We start from the raw sequence: 15,849 nt of genomic DNA, 5'->3' as shown, positions 1-15,849 counted from the left end.
TGTAATAAGTAGTACATAAGCCACAGAGATGTAACATACAGTATAAGGAATATAGACAGTAATATATATAATGTATATACTATAATGATGTAAAGTAGTAATGGTAAGTATTGCTTCAATGGCAGTCATATTACAATATATGTATGTATCAAAGTAACATGCTGGACACCTTAAATTTACAAAATGTAGCATGTTATATTTATCAAAACAAAAATCTTAAGCTTTTTTCCTCAGTCCTGGCAGCAGTGGGAAGGAAATGTGAATAGCAAGCACACTGGTTTTTATTTTTCTTTTTAAAAATTTTATTTATTTATTTATTATGGCGGGGGAGGGGACGGGGAAGAGGGCGAGAGAGAATCTTAAGCAGGGCTCTATCTCACAACCCAGACAGAGATCATGACCTGAGCCAAAATCAGGAGTCAGATACTTAACCAGCTGAGCCACCCAGGTGCTCCAACACACTGGTTTTTGAAGTTTTCCCTCCCCCACCACACATACATTTAGAGATCACTACACTTCTGCCCGGGTTTCAGTTAGCTGAAGCAAGTTTCATCTGTAAACCTAATTTCAGAGGGGCTCAGGGGAGGAAACGAGAACTGCAGTGTTTGTGAGTAGCAGTAATAATACCATAGAGTAGGTTTTAGACTCACTGAAGGTTGGTGATTTGATCACCTGTTTGGTAGACACAAGGTTAAGATTATAGATTCATAGATACATTATATATATATATATACACATATATATGGTACAGCATCAAAAAGTAGTCAGTTCATGGAAATTCAGAAGACAGAAAAATTACTTCTGCCTAGGAGGATGGTAGACATCAGTTGGGGTGCAAGCTCATGCCAGAGACCACACCACAGGCAGAAAAAATAGGAAACTGGGAACAAAACAGTGTATGAGTTATATCAGGTACTTTGCAAGTAAGATGCAAAGATGAACTGTGCTGTTAAATAGCACAGGGTTTCTTAACCTCAACATTTTTTTTTTTTTTAAAGATTTTATTTATTTATTTGACAGAGAGAGACAGCCAGAGAGGGAACACAAGCAGGGGAAGTGGGAGAGGGAGAAGCAGGCTTCCCGCCGAGCAGGGAGCCCGACGCGGGGCTCGATCCCAGGACCCCGGGATCATGACCCGAGCCGAAGGCAGACGCTTAACGACTGAGCCACCCAGGCGCCCCTAACCTCAACATTATTGACATTTGGGGCCGGATAACATGAGGGCTGTCCTGTGCATTGTAGGATGTTTAATAGCATCCTTGGCCCATTTGGTGCCAGTAGCACCCCCTTCCCTCCAGTCATGGTAATCAGAATGTTTTCCTGTAGGACGGAATTGTCCTTGGTTGAGAGCCATGGGGTCTAGACAGATTGGAGCTAGTAAGAACGGTGGGAACCTGAGTTAGGTGTTAAGACCTGGCTTAAAGTAGTTTCACAGGACATGAAGAAGAAAATGATTGCTAACAGATTTCAGAGTTGGAATCAACAGAACTTGGTAAATGAATGTAGGGGAAATGGGAGAATCAGGATAACTCTGAATGTTAAAATCTGGGTAACTGGGAAGTGGTACCACCACTAACAACTAGGGGATTCAGGAAGAAGATGGATAGCTGGGAGGAATAATGTTGAGTTTGATTTGAGTTATACTGAGTCTGAGATGCTAGCAGAATATCTGTTTGAACATGCCTAGATGATAGGGAAATGTAGAAATGGAACTTGGAAAGAATGGTCAGGCCCAGAGATTTTATATAGATTTGGGAATATTCCTTTGTGGGTTAAAGCCACAAGATGGGATAAGACTTTTAGGAGAAGCTTGGACATAGCAAAGAGGAGAGGTCAGAGAGCATATACTTTTGGCTATACTATTATTTAGAAAATAAAAGGAGAGGAAAAGGTGCGGGATGATTCTTGAAGTAGAAGTGCATGTAGCACGGAGTATGTGCTCATTTCACAGAACTTGAAGAGAATTTCCAGAAGGAGCAGTACCAGTATTGCAGAGATTAAAAGGAATATAGGTTTGAGAAAAGCCTTTGTACCTAAGGTACAGGGATAAGAAACAGATTTTATCTACTGTATGCCACTATCTATACTACATTAATCTCTCAATTTTCAGAGTAATTTTGTTACTATCTCCATTTTATAGGGGAAAACTAGTGGAGATAAGTGGGGGACGGAAGATCATTGGTGGCCTTTTTTTTTTTAAGTTTTTATTTAAACTCAAGTTGTTAACATAAGGTCTAGTTTTAGTTTCAGATGTACAATATAGTGATTCCATACTAACATACAACACACAGTGCTTACCACAAATGCACTCCTAATCCCCATCACTTATTTAACCCATCTCTCCACCCACCTCCCTTCTGGTAACCATCAGTTTGTTCTCTATAGTTAAGAGTCTGTTTCCTGGTTTGCCTCTCTCTGTTTCTCTTTGCTCATTTGTTTTGTTGCTTAAATTCCACATGATTTAAGTCATATGGTATTTGTTTTTCTCTGACCTATTTTGCTTAGCATAATATTTTCTAGCTCCATCCATGTCATTGCAAGTGGCAAGATTTCATTCTTTTTATGGCTGAATAATATTCCATTTATACATATATATCTTCTTTATCCATTTGTCAATCTATTGGACACTTGGGCTGTTTTCATAATTTGGCTATTGTAGATAATGCTACTATAAACATAGGGGTGCATGTATCCCTTTGAGTTAGTGTTTTTGTTTTCTTTGGATAAATACCCAGTAGTACAACTGCTGGTAAAGGGTAGTTCTATTTTTAAATTTTTGGGGAAACTCCATATTGCTTTCTACAGTGGCTACACCAGTTTACATTCCCACCAACAATGCACATCCGCATCCTTGCCAACACCTGTTGTTTCTTGTGTTATTTTAGACATTTTGACAGGTGTGTGGTGATATCTCATTATTGTTTTGATTTGCATTTCCCTAATGAAGAGTGAGGTTGAGCATCCTTTTGTGTGTCTACTGGCCATCTGTATGTTTTCTTGGGGAAAATATCTGTTCATGTCTTCTGCCCATTTTTTGGATTATTCATTTTATGAGTGTTGAGTTTTATAAGTTGTTTATGTATTGTGGATACTAGCCCTTTATCAGATATGTCATTTGCAGATATCTCCTCCCATTTTGTAGGTTGCCTTTTAGTTTTGTTGATTGCTTTGCTCTGCAGAAGCTTTTTTTTTTTTTTTAAAGATTTTATTTATTTATTTGAGAGAGAATGAGAGACAGAGAGCATGAGAGGGAGGAGGGTCAGAGGGAGAAGCAGACTCCCTGCCGAGCAGGGAGCCCGATGCGGGACTCGATCCCGGGATTCCAGGATCATGACCTGAGCCGAAGGCAGTCGCTTAACCAACTGAGCCACCCAGGCGCCCGCTCTGCAGAAGCTTTTTATGTTGATGTCCCAATAGTTTATTTTTGCTTTTGTTTCCCTTGCCTCAGGAGACCTATCTAGAAAGAAGTTGTTAGAGCCGTTATCAAAGAAGTTGCTGCCTGTGTTCTCTTCTAGGATTTTTATGGTTTCTGGTCTCACATTTAGGTCTTTAATCCATTTTGAGTTTATTTTTGTGTATGGTGTAAGAAAGTGGTCCAGTTTCATTCTTTTGCATGTTGTTGTCCAGTATTTCCAACACCATTTGTTGAAAAGACTTTTTCTCACTGGATATCCTTTGTCAAAGATTAATTGACCATAATTGTGGGTTCATTTCTGGGTTTTTTATTCTGGGTTTATTGTTTTTGTGCCAGTACCATACTGTTTTGATTACTGCAGCTTTGTAATATAACTTGAAGTCCGGAATTGTGATTCCTCCAGCTTTGCTTTTCAAGATTGCTTTGGCTATTTGGGATCTTTTGTGGTTCCAAACAAATTTTAGGATTGTTTGTTCTAGCTCTGTGAAAAATGCTGTCGGTATTTTGATAGGGATTGCATTAAAGGTTTAGGTTGCTTTGTGTGGTATAGAAATTTTAACAGTATTTGTTCTTCCAATCCGTGAGCGTGGAATGTCTTTCAATTTCTTTGTGTCATCTTCAATTTCATCATTGTTTTTAGATTTTATTTATTTATTTTAGAGAGAGAGAGAGCACATGCGTGAGGTTGGGGGAGGAGCAAGGGGGAGGGAGAGGAAAGAATCTCAAGCAGCCTCCGCACTAATCGAGGAGCCTGACGGGGTTTTTTTTAAGACTTTTTCAGGCAGGGACACCTGGGTGGTTCAGTCGTTGAGCGTCTGCCTTCATCTCAGGTCATGAACCCAGGGTCCTGGGATCGAGCCCCACATCGGGCTCCCTGATCGGCGGGAAGCCTGCTTCTCCCTCTCCCACTCCCCCTGCTGTGTTCCCTCTCTCGCTGTCTCTCTCTCTCAAATAAATAAATAAAATCTTAAAAAAAAAAAAAAGACTTTTTCAGGCAGTCTTAAAATCTCCTGGAACTAAAGTTTTACCTTAGTGTTTTGGTTTTTTTTTTTAAAGATTTTATTTATTTATTTGACAGAGACAGCGAGAAGAGGGAATACAAGCGGGGGGGTGGGGGGTGGGAGAGGAGAAGCAGGCTCCCCGCAGAGCAGGGAGCCTGATGCGGGGCTCGATCCCAGGACCCTGGGACCATGACCTGAGCCGAAGGCAGCCGCTTAACGGCTGAACCACCCAAGAACCCCTACCTTAGTGTTTTTAAAATTTTTGCCAATTTACTACATCCAGCAAAAGCATCAGGAAAATCTGGAGGATTCCTAGACATAGGTTGTTGTTGAATTAACATTAATTTTGCCAGTGATTTCTGTAAATTGTGGCAACAGTTACTTGTAGTAAACTCTCCCACCCTGTGCTATCTTCATATTCTAGCAGATAATCATAAAGCTGAAGTAGCACTGCCAAATGCTCACCTCTTCCAATAATAGACACATCTTAAACAGGCAACATAGGCCAGAGGGATCTAGTCGCCTCTCTCTGGCATTTCACCATGAAGCTTGGCTTTGCTTGAGAAGGGGGCACTCTAGCACTAAGGCAGAGTGACAGAATTGAGGACTGCAAGGCAGAAAGAAGCTACTTGTGGAGTTTATGTACATCCAGTTCTCCCTCCTTTTGTCTCCTTTCCGGAGAAGTTTTTCAGTCTTATTCCACAGTGTAGGTGTAAGATAAGATTGCAGTTGATAAGATTGCAGTCGAGGAAGCATAGGATGGTATAAACACTTGATGTGTTGTATTAAGTAATCTTTCTGATCACCCAAGACCAAGAGCAACAATTCAGTACTCTTATTTAATATTTATCTGGATGGTCAGTGCATGCCATGATACCAAGGATTTTGATGATAGCTTCTTATACCAGATGTGCCTTGTATTCTCTTTACATTTGTTGCAACACTGAAAGAACCAAGGAATTGAGAACTTCTGTAGAAAAGTAAGGCACCACTGCTCCACAGTATTGAGCCACAAGTAGTCATCTTTCTGGATATTGTGACTAATCTCTTCCCATCCCTGTGGTAAATGTTTGGTTTCTACACATGTTGGTCCAACATGATGTGCAAATGGCACACAACTCATCAGTATTATTTGCTTTGCTTATCATCTGGCCTCTTGATCAAATTGGAAAGTGTATGGAGAAACTGATTTCTTTCTGTAGGCTCAGAGTGTAGGCCTGCTCTACAGAGTAGGAAGGGCATCATCAGCTCTGCTCTTGCCTGCAGCACACGAGGAACAGTTTATGACGGGCAGCATCCCAGCATTAACATACTTTTTTTACTGTCTGCAATCTGAGATATCTCTGATCCTAAATGACTACCTGCCAACATTCACAAAGAGAAAGTAGTGCTTGGTAGAAAAAAGCAGGAGACAGTTTTCTATGTTTATCAAGATGAATTGTAACTGAATTGTGTCCACTTTCTTCAGGCATTTGAGTATTCTGATCCAGAGAAGGTTGAACAGAGTCTCAAAAGAGTACCAGGATGGCACAGTGTTCATTTTTGAGGAAGTCCATTTGACTTTCAGGTCTTCTAATTTGCTCTATGAAAGACCATTTCTCACTATTTAATGAACTAATTTAATAGGGAAACTGGCAAAGAGTTCTTCATAGGCCACACAGTAGAAAAGAGTAGAGGAACATTGCCTAAAATTGTGGAAGAGTTTCTAATTCATCTTCCACTCCACTAAACACACCCACAGGACTTTTCCCAGTTATTTGATCACTCAGTAGAGTTGCAGTAAGTCTGGAGGTTTTGAGATGTTTAATCTATGTCACCTATAATTCAAAATCCTGATCATTATTTTCAGCTTTTATCTGTTAGTTTATCGTTATTCTTAGATAAAAATTTATTTACTAAGAATTTTAGAGCTCTTTTTTCAAGAGGTTTGATTAGCTCCTGAATTTCAGGACTTGATTGTAAATTTTTTTTTGTTCCCATAAAGGAACTTTGTTTTCTTCAGCCTTTGTCAGGTTGGCTCAGACCTTTCCTTTTTTTTTTTAACGTTCTAGGTACAACTGTCAACCTTTCCTTCCTCCCTTCAAATACATGGGAGGATAGGAAACTAGATAACCACAGTTGTATATTTATGTCTGAAATAAAAATAAAGATCTTTGAAGAATCTCTCTCTTGCCCTTCTAAGTTTTGGACTATATATCAACTTATTTGCTTGCTTGCTTAAAATATATTTTTTAAATAACTGAGTTCCTTGCTTCTTAGTTCTCTCAGTTACATATCTTAATTTGAGCTTCCCAGATCTTACTTTATTCTCCTCCTCTTCATTCTGTTGGTGAGGGAGGGGCACCTGTACCTTAGGGTTATGTGGGTGGTTGAATACACAGCACCTGACACGAGACAGATGAGATGAACAGTTTATTTATTTATTTATTTATTTATTTATTTATTTATTTATTTATTTGTAAAGATTTTATTTATTTGAGGGAGAGAATGAGATAGAGAGAGCACATGAGAGGGGGGAGGGTCAGAGGGAGAAGCAGACTCCCTGCTGAGCAGGGAGCCCGATGCGGGGCTCGATCCAGGGACTCCAGGATCATGACCTGAGCCGAAGGCAGTCGCTTAACCAACTGAGCCACCCAGGCGCCCGAACAGCAGTTTATTTTAATCACATATACTCAACAGCCCAGGAGAGAGGGACACCTCACACAATGTAGGGCCACTTGGAGGTTGCACTTGGAACAGAGTGAACAAGCAGAGGCCATGGAATGCAAGTTTTCTAGTATCAAGAGGGTGGAGTGATTCTTAGGTTGCCACAGGAAGATGTGATTGGCTTGTTTGAATAATTCTGCAGACTGGCAGGGAACTGGAGCCTGCTCCTCAGGAATAAGCAGGAACTGTGCCTCTTCCCTGTGATAAAGAAGGTTGTCTGACTAGGGGACCTTATCTGCAGGAGCAAAATGAGGATGGGAACTTGCAGTTAGGCCATTCAAGGCCTTCCTGGTTTTCCCCAGATGTCAAAGCACACATAATTTCAGGCCTTATACCACAGGTCTTTTTTTTTTTTTTTTTTAAAGATTTTATTTATTTATTCATGACAGAGAGAGAGAGAGAGAGAGGCAGAGGGAGAAGTAGGCTCCCAAGGAGCAGGGAGCCCGATGCGGGACTCGATCCCAGGACCCTGAGATCATGACCTGAGCTGTAGGCAGACGCTTAACCATCTGAGCCACCCAGGCACCCAGGCCTTATACCACAGGTCTTAATAATACTAACCCTTTATCAAAAGTATTTACTAATGATTGCTGTACTAAATAATACATCAAACATTTATTTTTTTAACGATTTTATGTATGTATTTGAGAGAGAGAGAACATGAGTGGAGGGAGGGGCAGAAGGAGAGGGAGAAGCAGTCTCCCCACTGAGCGGGGAGTCACATGCTTAACTGAGCCACCCAGGCGCCCCCCCCCCCAATTTTTTTTTTTTTAAAGATTTTATTTATTTATTTGACAGAGAGAGACACAGCGAGAGAGGGAACACAAGCAGGGGGAGTGGGAGAGGGAGAAGCAGGCTCCCCGCAGAGCAGGGAGCCCGATGCGGGACTCGATCCCAGGACCCTGGGATCATGACCTGAGCTGAAGGCAGTCGCTTAACCAACTGAGCCACCCAGGCGCCCCTCCAAAAATTTTTAATAGTATAATCTGATCTTTGAGTTTGCCTTTCTTTGTGATCTTTTCTTCTGATAACTTGCAAAGTTTAAGAAATTCTGCGGCTGTGTACAATTTTACCACAGTAGATAAAAGATGGCCAGATCATATGTATGCAGTGATGTGGAGGTATAGAAGACGAAGGTTCCTGTTTGAGAGACTGAATGGAGTGCTGAGGCTCCAGTATCGTGTATATGTGGGATGAGAAAAGGAGTGGTAGGCTGTAGGAGCTGGTACGTGGCAGAGTAAAAAAGGTAGTAGCTATTATTTGAGTGCTTACTCTGTGCCAAGCACTTTTCTAAGTGTATTATCTCATTTACTGCAAGTAAGGAAACTGAATTTAATTTGCTTATGGTCATACAGGTAGTAGGCGGTGGAGCTGTAATCTGAGTCCATACAGTCTTATTTTAGAATTTATGCTGTTAACAATTACGTTTTATAGCCTTCAGATATGGAAGAGCTTTATATGTTAAGGACTTTGGACTTTATTTTGTTGGCAGTGGGGGAACCGTTAGATGATCTTAAGCAGGAAAAAACATCAGCATTTGCATTGAAAAATATCAGTCTGGTTGTAGAATAGAAAATGAATTTTGAAAAAGATCATAAGACTAGAGGCAGGATTGCTGTTATAACAATGCTGAACAAAGTGGGTCTGAATGGAATGGAATCAAAGAAAGGGGGATTGGATTTGAGCAAGAGAGACAGACACTGATCATGTGCCTAAGGGAGAGAGGGGAAAGTGGAATGATTTCTAGGTGGTGCTGGTTAATTTTATAAAGAATAGAAGGGAGTAGGTTTAGGTGAGACAGTCTAAAGTATCTATGAGACATTTTGATGGAGATTTCTAGTAAATAAGTTATACTTAGAAAAATGCATCTTGATCTTGACAGTGTGGTGGATGTATAGACTTGAGAGCTGTTATTGGATGGGGATAATAGAAGTGGTGGAAGTAGGTGAGATTGCCTAGAGTTTTCTTTTTTCTCAGCCTGTCTTCTGAACCGTCATAGAAAGATGATGCTGTACTGGGAAGCAGCTCTATGAAAAGCCTTGGACTTCATTTGAACACTTCATTCAAATCCCAATTCTGGATCTCTGTTTTCTCTTTCATAAATTAAAAGTAATAGCTATCTCAGAGTAATTTCAGATAACATTTTATTTTCTCTAACAGAGGCAGGGGTTTTTAAAGTTTAAGAAATAATGGTATATTTCATCCCCTTAATTTCCCTATAAAAAATGGAAGTTTATAGAAGTTAAACAGATCAAAACTTGGGTACAGATCATTTGTCTTAGATAAAAGTGCAGATCTTGCACATTCCCACCATGTAGCTAGGAAACCAGCTTTTTCTCCAGTGTTGCTATCACTGGCGTTAGAGATGAAAAGAGTCAAATAGAGAGGGAAAGGATGATTTCCAAGTGAGGAAAAAGGATGTCGGTGTGTGGAAGTGAATGCACTGCAAACAACACAGAAATGCCTGGGCATATGCCACCCTTCCGTCACTATAGACACAAAGAAACTAACATGTAATGTGAAAATATCTGTGTTCCAGGGCTATTTTTAAGAATACTAGAGCCATACTAATACAGGTACACTTATTATCTTGTTGTTGCTAATAATATATAATATATATAATAATAGCTAATATTATATATTTACCCAAGTTTACATAGCTAATGAGTAGTGGAGATGAAAATCCAACCCAGTCAGTCTGACTCCAGAGAGTACTATACTGCTTCCTTATATTAGCATAAGTTTTTGTGGTTTGAGTATAGTTTATTTGAAAATTAAAAGTTTATATATAGAATTGTATTAGTGATAACTCCTAAAATGTTCATTTCATTGAAATACTACATTCCCTAAATGTTCTAAATAAATGAGAGTTTATTCTTGCTTATAGATTTATTCAATATATAATAACTATCTACTGAGCGCAGAGTATAGGGCAGGGGCAACAGGAATCCTGCCTTGAAGGGATATTGAATGTTTAGTTATTTAGCAAATATCTGAGAGCCTTCTATCTGCCAGGCACCATTCTGAGCACTCAGATATGGTAATATATAGGCAAAAGTCTGTTCTCTCTCTGATTTTCTTTTTCCTCTGAATTTCTTTTTCTTCCCAGACTAAATCAGTGCTAAACATTGAGGATTTTGGAAGCATAAGAGATGGAAAGTTAGCCACATTTTTTAAAAATAAATTCAGTAGGAGATTTTAGTATAATTTTTCGAGAACAAATTCTAACATATTTGCCTATGAGATGGTAGATACAACTGTAACATTTATATAATTTGGTGCAATGATTTAGAACTGAAGTGTTAAGGATTTTTACTTATTTTACCCTTTATTATTTTCTTGGTCAACCCTCTTCCATAGGACGTCATACTTCATCAATCCTTATCAGTCGAATCTTCCCTGCAAATAGAATCTATTTGATGAAAACTTTAGAGTTCAAAATGTAGACATTTCATTACTGTGGGATTTCTTAGGAAGGTGACTTCAGTTTATTCAGTGTGAGCATTGAGATTTCCTTCTTATAAATTGTCCACTGATAAAGGAGATGAGTCAAAATATTACCTGACCATAGTCCTCAGTGTAAGCAAAAATGTCCCAGTATTTTATTTTTAAAAGATTTATTTATCTATTTGAGAGAAAGAGCGTGCAAGTGCAGAAGGGAGGGGCAGAGGAAGAGGAAGAGAGAGTCCCAAGCCGACTCCACACTGAGTGTGAATCCCGACGTGGGGCTCCATCTCATGACCCTGAGATCACGACCTGAGCCAAAACCAAGAGTCGGGTGCTCAACCAACTGTGCCATCCAGGCACCCCAAAACCCCCAGTATTTTTTAAGAAGACTGAAACAGATGTCCTAGGTAGTATAGATTTATGCCAACATATTACTCTGTAATTCAGAATGAAAGCCTAAGGTTCCTAATTTTTTTTCTTTAAAATTTTACCTTTAACTTTTTTTACTGGGGCGCCAGAGTGGCTCAGATGGTTAAGCATCTGCCTTCGGGTCAGGTCATGATCCCAGAGTCCTGGGATCGAGCCCCACGTCGGGCTCCCTGTTCAGCGGGGAGTCTGCTTCTCCCTCTCCCTGTACTGCTTCCCCTGCTTGTACTCTCTTAGACTCTTTTTGTCGAATAAATAAACAGAATCTTTATTTATTTATTTTTTTTAAAAAAAGATTTTATTTATTTATTTGAGACAGAATGAGAAAGAGAGCACATGAGAGGGGGGAGGGTCCGAGGGAGAAGCAGACTCCCTGCTGAGCAGGGAGCCCGATGCGGGACTCGATCCCGGGACTCCAGGATCATGACCTGAGCCGAAGGCAGTCGCTTAACCAACTGAGCCACCCAGGCGCCCCTAAACAGAATCTTTAAAAAAACTTTTTTTTTTACTGTATTTTCTCTTAAAAAAAAAAAAGTAAGCAAAATGTTGGATAAATATATTTTGTGGATTTTTAGCAATAAAAATTAATATTAAAGGTTTGGGATTCTTAATTAGAAAATAAGCAAATAATATCTCACTCATTAATTATCATGGTTACTAAAGTTTTTTTAAACCTTTTTAAAAAAATATTTTATTTATTTAAGTAATCTCTACACCCAACATGGGACTCTGAGATCGAGTTGCACATTCCATCTACTGAGCCAGTCAGGTGCCCCTAAATTTTTATTTCAGTCACCTGTTACTCATCATGACAAGTGCATTCCTTAATTTCCATCACCTGTTTCACCCATCCCCTCACCCACCTTCCCTCTGGTAACCAGCCATCAGTTTTTTCCCTAGTTAAGAGGCTGTTTTTTTTTTTCTCTCTCTGTCTCTTTTTTTTCCGTTTGCTCATTTGTTTTGTTTCTTAAATTCCACATATGAGTGAAATCATGGTATTTGTCTTTCTGTGACTTATTTCACTTAGCATTGTACTCTCTAGTTCCATTCATGTTGTTGTAAATGGCAAGATTTCATTCTTTTTATGGCTGAGTACTAGTACATGGGTGTGTGTGTGTGTGTGTGTGTGTGTGTACACATCACACCTTCGTTATCCATTCATCAATCAGGGGATACTTGGGCCGCTTCCATAGTTTGGCTATTGCTGCTATAAACATACAGGTGCATGTATCCCTTTGAATTAGTGTTTTTGTATCCTTTGGGTAAATACCCAGAGTGCAAGTGCTGAATCGTAGGGGAGTTCTCTTTTTAACTTTTTGAGGAACCTCCAAACTGTTTTCCAGAGTGGCTGCACCAGTTTGCATTCCTACCAACAATGTAAGAGTGTTCCTTTTCTCCACATCCTTGCCAACACCTGTTGTTTCTTGTGTTATTAATTTTAGCCATTCTGACAGGTGTGAAGTGATATCTCATTGTAGTTTTGATTTGCATTCCCGATGACAAGTGATGATGAGCATCTTTTCATGTGTCTGTTGGCCATCTGTATGTCTGTGGTTACTAAGTTTTAAAGTTAACATTTTATGCATAATAAAAATAAGATATATACTGTCATATGTATGAGAGATTTAAAAAAAATTTTTTTAGTTGGGGGCGCCTGGGTGGCTCAGTTGGTTAAGCGACTGCCTTCGGCTCAGGTCATGATCCTGGAGTCCCGGGGTCGAGTCCCGCATCGGGCTCCCTGCTCAGCAGGGAGTCTGCTTCTCCCTCTGACCCTCCTCCCTCTCATGCTCTCTGTCTCTCATTCTCTCTGTCTCAAATAAATAAATAAAATCTTTAAAAAAAAAAAAAAGAATTTTTTTAGTTGAGGTATAATTTGCCTGCCATAAAATGCACAAGTCTTAAATATTCAGTTCAGTGAATTTTCACAATATGTGTGCAACTACCATTCACTTAAAGAACATTTTCTGTCACTTCAGAAAGTTCCCTAATGCTTCTCTCTCTGATCAATCCCTGCATCCTTTGCCCAATCATACTTTAACTTTTATAATCATAGATTAATTTTCCCTGATTTTGGATGTCTTAGAATCACACAGTATATGTGTGTGTGTGTGTGTGTGTGTGTGTGTCTGGCTTCTTTCCACTCAACTTGTTTTTGAGATTTAGTCATGGTGTTGCTTGCATCAGTACCCCAGTTAATTTATCCATTTTCTTCTTCTTCTTTTTTTAAGTTTTATTTATTTAAGTGATCTCTACAACCCAGCATGGGGCTTGAACTCAACCCTGAGATCAAGAGTCGCACACTCTTCCCACTGAGCCAACCAGCGCCTCTATTTTCCTCTTGATGGACATTTGGGGTTATTATGAATAAAGCTGCTTATGAACATTCTTTTTTTTTTTTTCTTTTTGCTTATGAACATTCTTACGCTTCTTTTTGTGGACATATGCATTCATTTCTCTTATGTAAATACCTGTATGAGATTGCTGGGTCACAAGAGAGAATTCTTGAAGTAAGTGATTTTGATGGGTTATACAAAGACAGGTTTGTCACTTGAAAATTTGTATTAAACAATTACAACCCTCCTCAAACACAGTTTGTGTAGATGTTTAATGAAAAAGTGAAGTTAAATATGTTTAGCCATAGATGAAACATCAAAAAAGTACCCATTCACTTTGTTTTTTTATAAGGTCTAAATTATAACAAATTGTTTTTGAGTCTCCAAAATCATGAGTTGTTTCAAACTATTGTAAATGAACAAAAAAGGTAGATAGGGTTATATCTTAATTAGAACACAAGTAATTAGAATTCTCTATTTAACCCAAAATTGTTTAACTTGATTTTAAGGACACAGTGGCTCATTGTGAATTACAGCAATGCCTAAATAACCATTCTAGAATTTTTATGTATAAAAATGAATTATTTATCACTTCCAGAGATAACTGTTGGAAGTCTTTAAAACAAAGTAAGTTGTTTGTGAGAAGAAATGGAATATTAATTTAACTTTATACTACTAACATGATATTTTCTTTTTTTTTTTTTTAAAGATTTTATTTATTTATTTGAGACAGAGAGAATGAGAGACAGAGAGCATGAGAGGGAGGAGGGTCAGAGGGAGAAGCAGACTCCCCGCCGAGCAGGGAGCCCGATGCGGGACTCGATCCCGGGACTCCAGGATCATGACCTGAGCCGAAGGCAGTCGCTTAACCAACTGAGCCACCCAGGTGCCCCAACATGATATTTTCTTAATGTTAGCCAGTGCCTCCATAATAATAGGACAGAATCTCTTCCTGTTGCCTTCTCATATTATTGAATATTCAGAAGTTCCTTGAGGAAATTACATTTTTGCAATTACTGCCTGAAGGATGAGTGCTAAATTCATCAGACACATTTTAGAAGGACTTGGATTTTATTAAAGTGTGTGGCATGTTTTTCATAACTCTGACTGAAATAAAGAAGTAACTCACATTTTAAAAATATTGTGACTATGTAAGATACTTTTTTTTTCCACTTTGTCTTGTTTTATGTTGGTTCACTGGGAAAAGATATACATTTTAACAAATAATGTTAAGTTGTTTTATTTATCCATATGACAGTATAATAAAAAAAATGTATATCTATCCCACATCATACACAAAAATCAGTCCCAGGTGGAGTAAAGACCTAAATGCAAAGAGCAAAATTTTAAAATTAAAAAAATATATATGTAGGAGAAAATCCCCATAACCTCAGAGTAGAGGAGAAGTTTTTTTCCTACTCTGTAAGTCCTTCACTGTTTATGGCTTTCTGTTGCCAAACCACAGTGTAATTATCAAAATCAAGAAGTTAAACATGATACAATACTATTTTCTAATCAACAGACCCTATTCCTATTTCACCAATTGCTGGTCTAGGATATAATCTAGCATCATACTGAATTTTATTGTAATGTCTTTAATCTGGAACTTCTCAGCATTGTTTGTCTTTATGACCTTAACACTTTCGAGGAGTCCAGACTAGTTATTTTGTAGACTGCACCTCAATTTTGGTTTGATGTTTCCTCATGATTAGATTCAGCCTATGAATTTTTGGCTGTAAGTGATGTGTCCTCAGTGTATCCTATTAGGAGGCATATGATGTCAGTTTTTCCTATTATTTACACCTTTGATCATTTGGTAAAGGTGATGTGTTGGCAAGTTTCTTCAATGTAAAATTATTTACCCTTTATAATTAAGTATTTGGAAAGATACTTTTCAGACCATATAAATGTCCTATTGTCATTTTATCATACTTTTATCCATAAATTTTAGCATCCCTTGATGATTTTTGCGTGCAACAATTATTGTGATGGTCCTCAAGGTGATTTTCTAATTCAGTCATTCCTTCTACATTCATTAGTTGAAATTCTAATGAAGAGCTTACCCTTGTTCATTCATTTCTTTGTGTCAGTATGGACTCATGGATTCTTCTTTTATTCTGTGAGTTACTACCCATTACTATCATTACTTAAATTGTTGTTTGAATTGTGGAATTTCTTTTAAAGGAAGAAAGAGGGGTGCCTGGGTGGGGTTAAGCGTCTGACCCTTGGTTTTGGCTCACGTCGTGATTGAGCCCCACTTTGGGCTCTGTGCCTACTTGAGGTTCCCCTGCGTGTGCACTCTCTGTCTCTCTCTCAAATAAATAAATAAATCTTAAAAAAAAAAAAAAAAGAAGAAAGCCCATAAGAAAAACATTGTTCAAAAAAAAGTTTGACAGTGAGTAATACTTTTGTGTTATCTCAGAGAGTTGATAGGCAGAAGATATTTTTTTGTGGGATTAATGTATACTAACATTTTGGATATTGTTTTGAATATGCTACTTTATCTCTGTATAAGTAACTT

The 15,849-nt window shown here is 38.5% G+C and overlaps 1 protein-coding gene and 1 pseudogene across 1 annotated transcript in view; one reads left to right on the top strand and one right to left on the bottom strand.

Moving 5' to 3' along the window:
* CAPZA2 (capping actin protein of muscle Z-line subunit alpha 2) overlaps positions 1-15,849 on the top strand; it is a 56,598-nt gene that overhangs the window by 6,746 nt on the left and 34,003 nt on the right. The gene's annotated exons all lie outside the window — the stretch shown is intronic.
* On the bottom strand, positions 4,729-8,510 carry LOC135362205 (RAB11-binding protein RELCH-like; annotated as a pseudogene).

Source organism: Mirounga angustirostris, unplaced genomic scaffold (genome assembly GCF_029215605.1).
Source record: "Mirounga angustirostris isolate CCGP_5_RB_7025 unplaced genomic scaffold, mMirAng1.0.hap1 SCAF_12, whole genome shotgun sequence".
Lineage (NCBI taxonomy): Eukaryota > Metazoa > Chordata > Mammalia > Carnivora > Phocidae > Mirounga > Mirounga angustirostris.
The sequence above is the reverse complement of the archived record's forward strand: the minus strand, read 5'-3'. Positions and strand labels throughout refer to the sequence as shown.